The sequence below is a fragment of the Lithobates pipiens genome, unplaced genomic scaffold (genome assembly GCF_037356315.1).
Source record: "Lithobates pipiens isolate NorthernLeopardFrog02 unplaced genomic scaffold, aLitPip1_a1.2 Scaffold_18, whole genome shotgun sequence".
NCBI classification, from domain to species: domain Eukaryota; kingdom Metazoa; phylum Chordata; class Amphibia; order Anura; family Ranidae; genus Lithobates; species Lithobates pipiens.
Genome location: NW_027507758.1, coordinates 32,955,829 through 32,966,849, shown reverse-complemented (window position 1 = coordinate 32,966,849; position 11,021 = coordinate 32,955,829). Strand labels below are relative to the sequence as shown.

At 47.2% G+C, this 11,021-nt stretch overlaps 1 non-coding gene across 1 annotated transcript; it reads right to left on the bottom strand.

Moving 5' to 3' along the window:
• Positions 1–2,427: 2,427 nt before the first annotated feature.
• Positions 2,428–2,499, bottom strand: TRNAR-UCU (transfer RNA arginine (anticodon UCU)). Its single transcript has one exon. It is a non-coding gene; the product is annotated as a tRNA-Arg (tRNA).
• Between the last annotated feature and the right edge of the window lie 8,522 nt (positions 2,500–11,021).

Genomic DNA, 11,021 nt, shown 5'->3' with positions numbered 1-11,021 from the left:
GCCTGGCCTATCATGCCTCTCCGAATCTGGCATTCCCAAAGCCAAGCCTGGCTTTAGGCCAGGTTCACATACGGTATGTGTGAGTCCCCCGTCCCCCCCCCCCCGGTCAGGGGGCAACCCTATGTGAGTGTGACCGGCGCTCATTGGAGCTGCTTCACACCGGTTCAGGGCGGCCGCGGAGCGGATTGCATACCGTGTGTGCGTGTTTGGGTCCGGTTCACTTGCAAACTCAGACCTGAATCACACCTGAACCGGTGAACAGACATGCACTGGACCCCGGGCACAAACCCGCGGCCGCACACATGTGAACCCGGCCTAAAATCTAATGATCTATATCAGGGATATGCAATTAGCGGACCTCCAGCTGTTGCAAAACTACAAGTCCCATCATGCCTCTGCCTCTGGGCGTCATGCTTGTGGCTGTCAGAGTCTTGCTATGCCTCATGGGAATTGTAGTTCTGCAGCAGCTGGGGGTCCGCTAATTGCATATCCCTGATCTATATAGTACACAGCGAGCCTTTCTCCCGTCAAGCTGTGAAGAAGAGCCTAGAAAATACCTGAAAAGGAGGTGAGTGCTCCACCTACTGGCTGAAAATGGGAACACAAAACAATCACATCCACCTGCAAGAAATCTGTTATTCAAAAATGTTTAATAAAATTTCTATAAACATCCGACACATTCACTCCATTTGTTTTGGTTTCAATTTTATTCCACCGTTCATATTTACTCCACGAAAAAGAAAACCTAAAACCAGTGTTGGGACTTTGTATGAGGCGATGACTATGACAGTTCATGAACCTCCATCCCTGCTACATTGAGAAAGGGCTTTATTTGAAGGGCACTACTAAATGAACCCCTTCAGTACCGGGCACTGCCACCCCCTTCCTGCCCAGGACCATTTTCAGCTCTCAGCGCTGTCGCACTTTGAATGACAATTACGTAGTCATGCTACAATGTAACCATGTAACAGTTTTATCATTTTCTTCCCACAGATAGAGAATTTCTTTTGGTGGTATTTGATTACCTCTGTGGTTTTTATTTTTAGCGCTGTAAACAGAAGAACAGCGACAAATTTTGAAAACAACACAGTGGGGGTTATTTACTAAAGGCAAATCCACTTTGCACTACAAGTGGAAACTACAAGTGGATAGTGTACTTGGAAGTTGCAGTCGCTGTAGATCCGAGGGGGGCATGCAAGGAAAATAAAAACAGCTCTAATGAATATCCCAGTTTTAAAAAAATAAATAAAAATTTTTTCCTCAGTTTAGGCCGATATGTATTCTTCTACATATTTTTGATTAAAAAAAAAATCGCAATAAGCGTATATTGATTGGTTTGCACAAAAGTTATACTCATTCATATAGGATGGGGGGCGGTATGTGGGGGCCCCCTTATTAAATGAAATCCCGGATTCTCGGCTCACGAGGGGGGGGGGCGGGGTGCTCGCTCATTCCCACCCTCTTTCCTGACCGGCCGGGGCCGCGTGCTCAGATAAGGGTCTGTTATGGTCTTTGGGGGGACTCCCACAACGTTTTTTTTTGGTGTAGGGGTTCCCCTTTAAATCCATACGAGGCTAGCGAGGTGTCTATCTCGCAGATTTAGGTGGCGAAATTCACTTTCTTCGCTAGTCCCGGCTACCTGGACTCCGTGTGGGCAAGTCCGTTCATTTCAAAAGTCCGGCGGAATCCCGCCATAGTCTGCTGGGTTGTCCGCCGGACCTAGCCCGCCAGAAAAGTCTGGTCGGGTGTGAGAAGGTCCACTCGTTCGGAACCTCAGCTGCAAAGTCCATCGGTTTGTCCGCCGGATTAAGTCTGCCAGATAGTCCGATCGTGTGTACGTGGCATAAGGGGGCGATAAAGGGGTTAAGTGTGTTGCCTACTACGTGTTCTAACTGAAGGGGGGGATGGGACTTACTAAGGGAAATGACAGATCGCTGTTCGTACTTTATATGAACACACGATCCGTCTCCTCTCCCCTAGTGTTTCTTTTTCCAAAAAAAGTGCGCTTGTAAGACCGCTGCACAAATACGATGTGACAAAAAGTATTGCAACAACCTACATTTTATTCTCAAGGGTGTTAGAAAAATATATATATAATGTTTGGGGATTCTAAGTAATTTTTTACGAAAAAAAAGGTCCATTATTATGTGTCTCATGTTGGAATAATTGAGGACTATCAATTGTTTTGATTATATCTGTCGAGACCTTTTTTATTATATTACATTATATATACCTTCTCTACCAATTTATATGTATATATGCCCTTTGTGATAAAACGGTTATTATGCTCATTCATTTAGTAGTGTGCTTCATATAAAGTCCCACAATCTCTTTCCTTTTTCATATATACTCAACACTTAATTTGTACAGCACTTTCCCCCCTGGGGACTCAATACACTGAGAAGGTGGGGCAGACATCTTGGAGAGGGCGTTGGCCGGGAATCGAACCCGGGTCATCTACTTAGAAAGCAGCTATGCTCACCACTGCACCACCAACGCAAAAAAGTGGCATGTTTTTCATAGTGTGGGAGGAAACCGGAGAACCCGGAGGAAACCCACGCAAGCACAGGGAGAACATGCAAACTCCATGCAGATAGTGTCCTGGTCAGGATGTGAACCATGGACCCCAGTGCTGCAAGACTCACCACTAAGCCTCTGTGCTGCCCATATTTGGCCTCTGTTCTATAAGGCCCACCCCCGCTGCTGAGCAGGGACTTCTCCCCTCACCTCTCCCCCCTCTTCTGCCCCCACCTCTCTACTCACCTGCTTTTCTGCCCTCACCTCTCTACCCCCCCTTCTGCCCCCACCTCTCTACTCACCTGCTCTTTTGCCCCACCTCTCTACCCCCCTGCCCTTCTGCCCCCACTTCTCTACCCCCCTGCCCTTCTGCCCCCACTTCTCTACCCCCCTGCCCTTCTGCCCCCACTGCTCTACCCCCTGCTCTTCTGCCCCCCACTTCTCTTTCTGACATGAGCTTCTTTATATGCTGGTCTAGCCTAGCAGAAAGGGAAGTTCGAGTAGGTGTGACCCTGGGAACGGGAAAGGCCGTCTCCTCCATGGTGCTCTCTGCATTGTTGCTTGGTGGTGGAGTGACATCACTCGGTGGGGTGATGTCACTCTTAAGTGGGAAGATATTTGTATGCTGGGCCACCATTTCTGCTTCAAGCTCCTTTATACGCTGGCTTAGCCTAGCAGAAAGGGAAGCTCGAGGACGCGTGACGCTGGGAGCAGGAATGTCCGTCTCTTCCATAGCTCTCTTCACATTTTTCCTATGACATACCACGCTGGGGTGCACAGTAAATGTACTCTTTTGTGGCCTAAGGCCGGAACCCATTGCTGGGGTCATGCATTTGTTTGGAAGGATCTCACTCCCAGACCTAATGTTATTCCTGGTCAGTGTGACGCTAGGAATGGTAAAGGCCGTCTCCTCCATGGCGCTCGCTGCATTTTCACCTGCTGGTACAATGGTGTCTTCATCTGCTGGTACAATGGTGTCCTCATCTGCTGGTACAATGGTGTCCTCATCTGCTGGTACAATGGTGTCCTCATCTGCTGGTACAATGGTGTCCTCATCTGCTGGTACACTGGTGTCCTCATCTGCTGGTACACTAGTGTCCTTATCTGCTGGTACACTGATGTCCTCATCTGTTGGTACACTAGTGTCCTCATCTGTTGGTACACTGGTGTCCTCATCTGTTGGTACACTGGTGTCCTCATCTGCTGGTACACTGGTGTACTCATCTGCTGGTACACTGGTGTCCTCATCTGCTGGTACACTGGTGTCCTCATCTGCTGGTACACTGGTGTTCTCATCTGCTGGTACACTGGTGTTCTCATCTGCTGGTACACTGGTGTAATCATTTGTTGGTACACTGGTGTCCTCATCTGCTGGTACAATGGTGTTCTCACCTGCTGGTACACTGGTGTCCTCATCTGTTGGTACACTGGTGTCCTCATCTGTTGGTACACTGGTGTCCTCATCTGTTGGTACACTGGTGTCCTCATCTGTTGGTACACTGGTGTCCTCATCTGTTGGTACACTGGTGTCCTCATCTGCTGGTACACTGGTGTCCTCATCTGTTGGTACACTGGTGTCCTCATCTGCTGGTACACTGGTGTTCTCATCTGCTGGTACACTGGTGTCCTCATCTTCTGTTACAATGGTGTCCTCATCTGTTGGTACACTGGTGTCCTCATCTGTTGGTACACTGGTGTCCTCATCTGCTGGTACAATGGTGTTCTCATCTGTTGGTACACTGGTGTCCTCATCTGTTGGTACACTGGTGTCCTCATCTGCTGGTACAATGGTGTTCTCATCTGTTGGTACACTGGTGTCCTCATCTGTTGGTACACTGGTGTCCTCATCTGCTGTTACAATGGTGTCCTCATCTGTTGGTACACTGGTGTCCTCATCTGCTGGTACACTGGTGTCCTCATCTGCTGTTACAATGGTGTCCTCATTTGTTGGTACACTGGTGTTCTCATCTGCTGGTACAATGGTGTTCTCATCTGTTGGTACACTGGTGTCCTCATCTGTTGGTACACTGGTGTCCTCATCTGTTGGTACAATGGTGTTCTCATCTGCTGGTACACTGGTGTCCTCATCTGTTGGTACACTGGTGTCCTCATCTGTTGGTACACTGGTGTCCTCATCTGTTGGTACACTGGTGTCCTCATCTGCTGGTACACTGGTGTCCTCATCTGCTGGTACACTGGTGTCCTCATCTGTTGGTACGCTGGTGTCCTCATCTGTTGGTACACTGGTGTCCTCATCTGTTGGTACACTGGTGTCCTTATCTGCTGGAACACTGGTGTCCTCATCTGCTGGTACAATAGTGTTCTCATCTGCTGGTACACTGGTGTCCTCATCTGCTGGAACACTGGTGTCCTCATCTGCTGGTACACTGGTGTTCTCATCTGCTGGTACACTGGTGTCCTCATCTGTTGGTACAATGGTGTCCTCATTTGTTGGTACACTGGTGTCCTCATCTGCTGGTACAATGGTGTTCTCATCTGTTGGTACACTGGTGTCCTCATTTGTTGGTACACTGGTGTCCTCATCTGTTGGTACAATGGTGTTCTCATCTGCTGGTACACTGGTGTCCTCATCTGTTGGTACACTGGTGTCCTCATCTGCTGGTACACTGGTGTCCTCATCTGTTGGTACACTGGTGTCCTCATCTGTTGGTACGCTGGTGTCCTCATCTGTTGGTACGCTGGTGTCCTCATCTGTTGGTACACTGGTGTCCTCATCTGTTGGTACACTGGTGTCCTTATCTGCTGGAACACTGGTGTCCTCATCTGCTGGTACAATAGTGTTCTCATCTGTTGGTACACTGGTGTCCTCATCTGTTGGTACACTGGTGTCCTCATCTGTTGGTACACTGGTGTCCTCATCTGTTGGTACACTGGTGTCCTCATCTGTTGGTACACTGGTGTCCTCATCTGCTGGTACACTGGTGTTCTCATCTGTTGGTACACTGGTGTCCTCATCTGTTGGTACACTGGTGTCCTCATCTGCTGGTACACTGGTGTCCTCATCTGTTGGTACACTGGTGTCCTCATCTGTTGGTACGCTGGTGTCCTCATCTGTTGGTACGCTGGTGTCCTCATCTGTTGGTACACTGGTGTCCTCATCTGTTGGTACACTGGTGTCCTTATCTGCTGGAACACTGGTGTCCTCATCTGCTGGTACAATAGTGTTCTCATCTGTTGGTACACTGGTGTCCTCATCTGTTGGTACACTGGTGTCCTCATCTGTTGGTACACTGGTGTCCTCATCTGCTGGTACACTAGTGTCCTCATCTGCTGGTACACTGATGTCCTCATCTGTTGGTACACTGGTGTCCTCATCTGTTGGTACACTGGTGTTCTCATCTGCTGGTACACTGGTGTCCTCATCTGTTGGTACACTGGTGTCCTCATCTGTTGGTACACTGGTGTCCTCATCTGTTGGTACACTGGTGTCCTCATCTGTTGGTACACTGGTGTCCTCATCTGCTGGTACACTGGTGTCCTCATCTGCTGGTACACTGGTGTCCTCCTCTGTTGGTACACTGGTGTCCTCCTCTGTTGGTAAACTGGTGTCCTCATCTGTTGGTACACTGGTGTCCTCATCTGTTGGTACACCGGTGTCCTCATCTGCTGGTACACCGGTGTCCTCATCTGCTGGTACACCGAAGTCCTCATCTGCTGGTACACCGGTGTCCTCATCTGTTGATACACCGGTGTCCTCATCTGCTGGTACACCGGTGTCCTCATCTGTTGGTACACCGGTGTCCTCATCTGCTGGTACACCGGTGTCCTCATCTGCTGGTACACCGGTGTCCTCATCTGCTGGTACACCGGGGTCCTCATCTGCTGGTACACCGGTGTCCTCAGCTGCTGGTACACCGGTGTCCTCAGCTGCTGGTACACCGGTGTCCTCATCTGCTGGTACACTGGTGTCCTCACTTGCGGGTACAATGGCGTCACTTGGTGGTGGGGCGATATTGCTACTTGTTGGTTGTAACAGTTGGTAGAATGGCTTGAAATATATTAGGAGTAGTACCACCAGCATAGTGATAAGCCCCAGAATGCATTCTAACCGGTGCTCAGTAACAATTTCTATAAGTACGGGTAGGACTGTGTTCTCCAATGCCACCCAACCCCTGGACCAGACTGACCAGAGCCTGGCGACCACCCTATGGTACCAATCACCAGCATTTATAAGCCGGGGTGGGACTGTGTTCTCCAATGCCACCCAACCCCTGGACCAGACTGACCAGAACCTGGCGACCACCCTATGGTACCAATCACCAGCACTTATAGACAGGGGTAGGATTATGTTCTCGAAGGCTAGCCCCCGTCTGTTCCAGATATCAATCAGTAGATACATGAATCCACACAGCTGCAGGAACGTTGAATAATATCCTAATATTCTGATGAGGTAATTTTGGTGCAGGGTGTGCTTCAGAATGAGAGCACATATCAGGAGTGCCATGCTAAACCATGATGGAGGACGGGTCAGGAATGACACCCACCTGATGAGTTGTTGGATTACATTCTTGAAGGATGTCCCCCGTCTGTTCCAGATATCGATCAGAAGATTAACTAATCCGCTCAGCTTCATGAACATCAAATAGCGCCCTAATGTTCTGGACAGGTGATTTTGGCGCAGGATGTACTTCAGAATCAGAAAACTCGCCAGGACTGCCAAACTGAGCAAGATTAGAGGACGGGTCAGGAATGAAACCCACCTGATGGGTTCTGGAGGGTCATTTCCAACTCCTCTGACTATTTCCTCCACTGGCCGCTCTGTCCTCCTGGCGTTCTCCTCCCCCTCCCCCTCCTCAATGCGGGTCTGTGGGGACCCTCTGATGACTTCTCTGGGCACAGCCCATGGGTAGAGGATTCTAAAGATCATCGGAATCTTCACTGGCTGCTGTATCTCCACAATCCCCTCCCCCCCATCCATGGGGACCTCTGGGGATTGGATGTCGGGATTTCTGTTTAGCTCCCAAGGAACCAACAGAAAAAGAAAAACGGCGACAATTCCGTTTCTCATTTTTATTTTTATTTTTAACTGACAGGAAATGCCAATTACTATTAATTACAGATTAAGCAATTAATGCCAATCAATCAATAGACTCACAATTCCAATAACTGGAGAGAATCTGACCGAATAGAAATCAATCAGTCAGGAGAGCTCTGCAGTACAGATGCTACTACTATGAAGACCTGAAGTCAACTGAGAGATTCCCCCTCTGCAGGGCTATTTATCAGCTGCAGGTCATGTGACCACAGTGATGTCACAGTGCCTGACCGTTTGCAGCTATTTTTAGACTACAGGTCACGTTGCCTGGCAACTGCTTCAATCTGATTGGCCGATTTTTTTTCACGTTTTTTTATTTTTTTCTAAATGATTTTTATTACAACATTTCGTTTTCTTCAAACATGATTTATTTTTTCCCAAAAATTATGTTTTTTTTTCAAAAATGACCCCTCAGTGAGGCAAGTTCAGTTCCGGGTGGGGGGAGGTGTTGGTTCTGGTCTCAGTACGTATAGAATGAGGGGCGTACACCAGGAGGAGGAGGAGGGGGCGGAGACCTGTGAGGAGGGAGGACAGGAATGGTCGGATCTCTGTCCGCCCCGCCTCCATGCTTGACAAGCCTGGCTCGCGCCGCCTCCGGGGCGTGGTGACGTCAGCACGCAGCGCTCGCCCCCCCGGTTGTCCTGGTAACGGTCGGTTGTTTACTACCCGGAGCGATGGCGGCCGGTGTTGTGCCGAGAATGGCATCCACGCCGAGATCGGCTCCCCCTGCCTCTCGGCGCAGATCGGCACAACACTGGGAATATTACCAACATGTACCGCCGCCCCTCCGCACCATACATGATATCACCGACATATACAATGATCCCTCCACACCATACATTATATCACTAGTATCACCGCACATTGTATCCTTTATATCGCCGACATATACCGTCGCCCCTGAAAAATTGTATAATTATCAGTGTACAGCTCTACAGTATGTGCAGATGCCATATAAACTGTGGGGGGTGATGCCTATAATGACAATGACCTAATTGTAGAAATATTCACCCCATCCATCCCCATAGATTGGATGTGGCAGGTGAAAATATGATTTTATTGTCACCTTTATTATCATCCTCCATCATCATCCTTCACTATCATCCTCCATCATCCTTCAATATCATCCTCCATCATCATCCTCCATCATCCTTCACAATCATCTTCCATCATTATCCTTCACTATCATCCTCCATCATCATCGTTCACTATTATCCTCCATCATCATCTTCCATCATCATCATCATCCTCCATCATCATCTTCCACCATCATCCTTCACTATCTTCCTCCATCAGCATTCTTCACAATCATCCTCCATCATCATCTTCCATCGTTTTCCTTCACTATCATCCTCCATCATCATCCTTCACTATCATCTTCCATCATCATCCTTCACTATCATCCTCCATCATTATCCTTCACCATCATCCTCCATCATCATCTTCCATCATCATCCTCCATCATCATTCTTCATCATCATCCTCCATCATCATCTTCCACCATCATCCTTCACTATCTTCCTCCATCAGCATTCTTCACAATCATCCTCCATCATCATCTTCCATCGTTTTCCTTCACTATCATCCTCCATCATCATCCTTCACTATCATCTTCCATCATCATCCTTCACTATCATCCTCCATCATTATCCTTCACCATCATCCTCCATCATCATCTTCCATCATCATCCTCCATCATCATTCTCCATCATCATTCTCCATCATCATCCTCCATCATCTTTCTTCACCATCATCCTCCATCATTATCCTTCACCATCATCCTCCATCATTATCCTTCACTATCATCCTCCATCATCTTTCTTCACCATCATCCTCCATCATTATCCTTCAACATCATCCTCCATCATCATGCTTCACTATCATCCTCCATCATCATTCTTCACCATCATCCTCCATCATTATCCTTCAACATCATCCTCCATCATCATGCTTTACTATCATCCTCCATCATCATTCTTCACCATCATCCTCCATCCTAATCCTCCAGCATTATCCTTCACCGTCATCCTCCATCATCATTCTTCACTGTCATTCTCCATCATCATCCTTCACTATCATCCTCCATCATCAACCTTCACTATTATCCTCCATCATCATCCTTCACTAGCATTCTCTAAAATCATCCTTTTGCCATCATAATTACCCATCCCCATCCTTAGACATCATCATCCCTCACCATGATCCAATATACCTCACTATTATCCTACAATATCATCCGACACCATCATCCTTCATCATTATTATCTTTCTCCATTATCATCCTCCAACATCAATATTCTTTAACATCATTCTCTAACAGTATCTTTCACCATCATCTTTCAGTATCATATTTCACTATCATCCTCCATCATTATCATTTACCATCACCCTCCATCGTTATCCCTCACCACCACCTTTCACCATCCTACTTCACCATCATCCTTCATGATTATTCACCATTATCATCCTTCATCATTATCATCCTTCACCATCATCCTTCTCCTCTGCCATCTCCTTACACAATTATCCTTCATCATCACCATCATCTTTCATCATCATTGTTCATCCTTCACCATCATTCTACACCATAATCTTTCACCATCATCTTTCATAATCATCCTCCAACATCATCTATTATCATCATACTCCACCATCATCATGCCCAACCATCACCCCATCCCATTATTGTCCCTCACTATCATAAATCTCCAATATCATTCTTCACCATCATCATACAACATCATACTCCACCATCTTTCTCCAACATCATCCCCACCATCACCCTTCACCATGATCTTCCTTGACCATCATTCTCCAACATCATTGCCACCATCACCCTTCCCCATCATCTTCCTCGACCATCATTCTCCAACATCATCACCCTCCACCATCTCCTTCAGAATCCTTCTTTATCATCATCCTCCGCCATCGTCTTCCTTCATTATCCTATTCCACTATAATCATCAACCATCATCTTTCATCTTCATCCTTCACCATCAACCTTAACCTTTATCCTTCAACATCATCCTACACCATCATTTTTAATTGCCATCCTCCAACATCGTCTTTCAACTTCCTTCATAATCATCTTTCATCATACTCCATCTTTATCATAATCCTCTGCCATTACCTTTAATCATCATACCCCACCATCACCCTTCACGATCATCTTTTATAATAACATCCTCCATCATCATCCTTCACCATCATCATTCAACCCCATCCTTTACCACTATCATATTTCAATATCATCCTTCATCGTCATTATGCTTCCTAGTGTGGATTGAGCTAATAATGGGAGGAGCCTCATCATACTAGGGAAGCAGGAGGTAGAGGGGGTATCTAGAAGGAGGAGGGGTGTATAATAGAGGTAGAGGGTGTATTTAGAAGGAGGAGGGTGTAAAATAGAGATAGAGGGAGTTATTAGAAGGAGGAAGGGTGTATAATA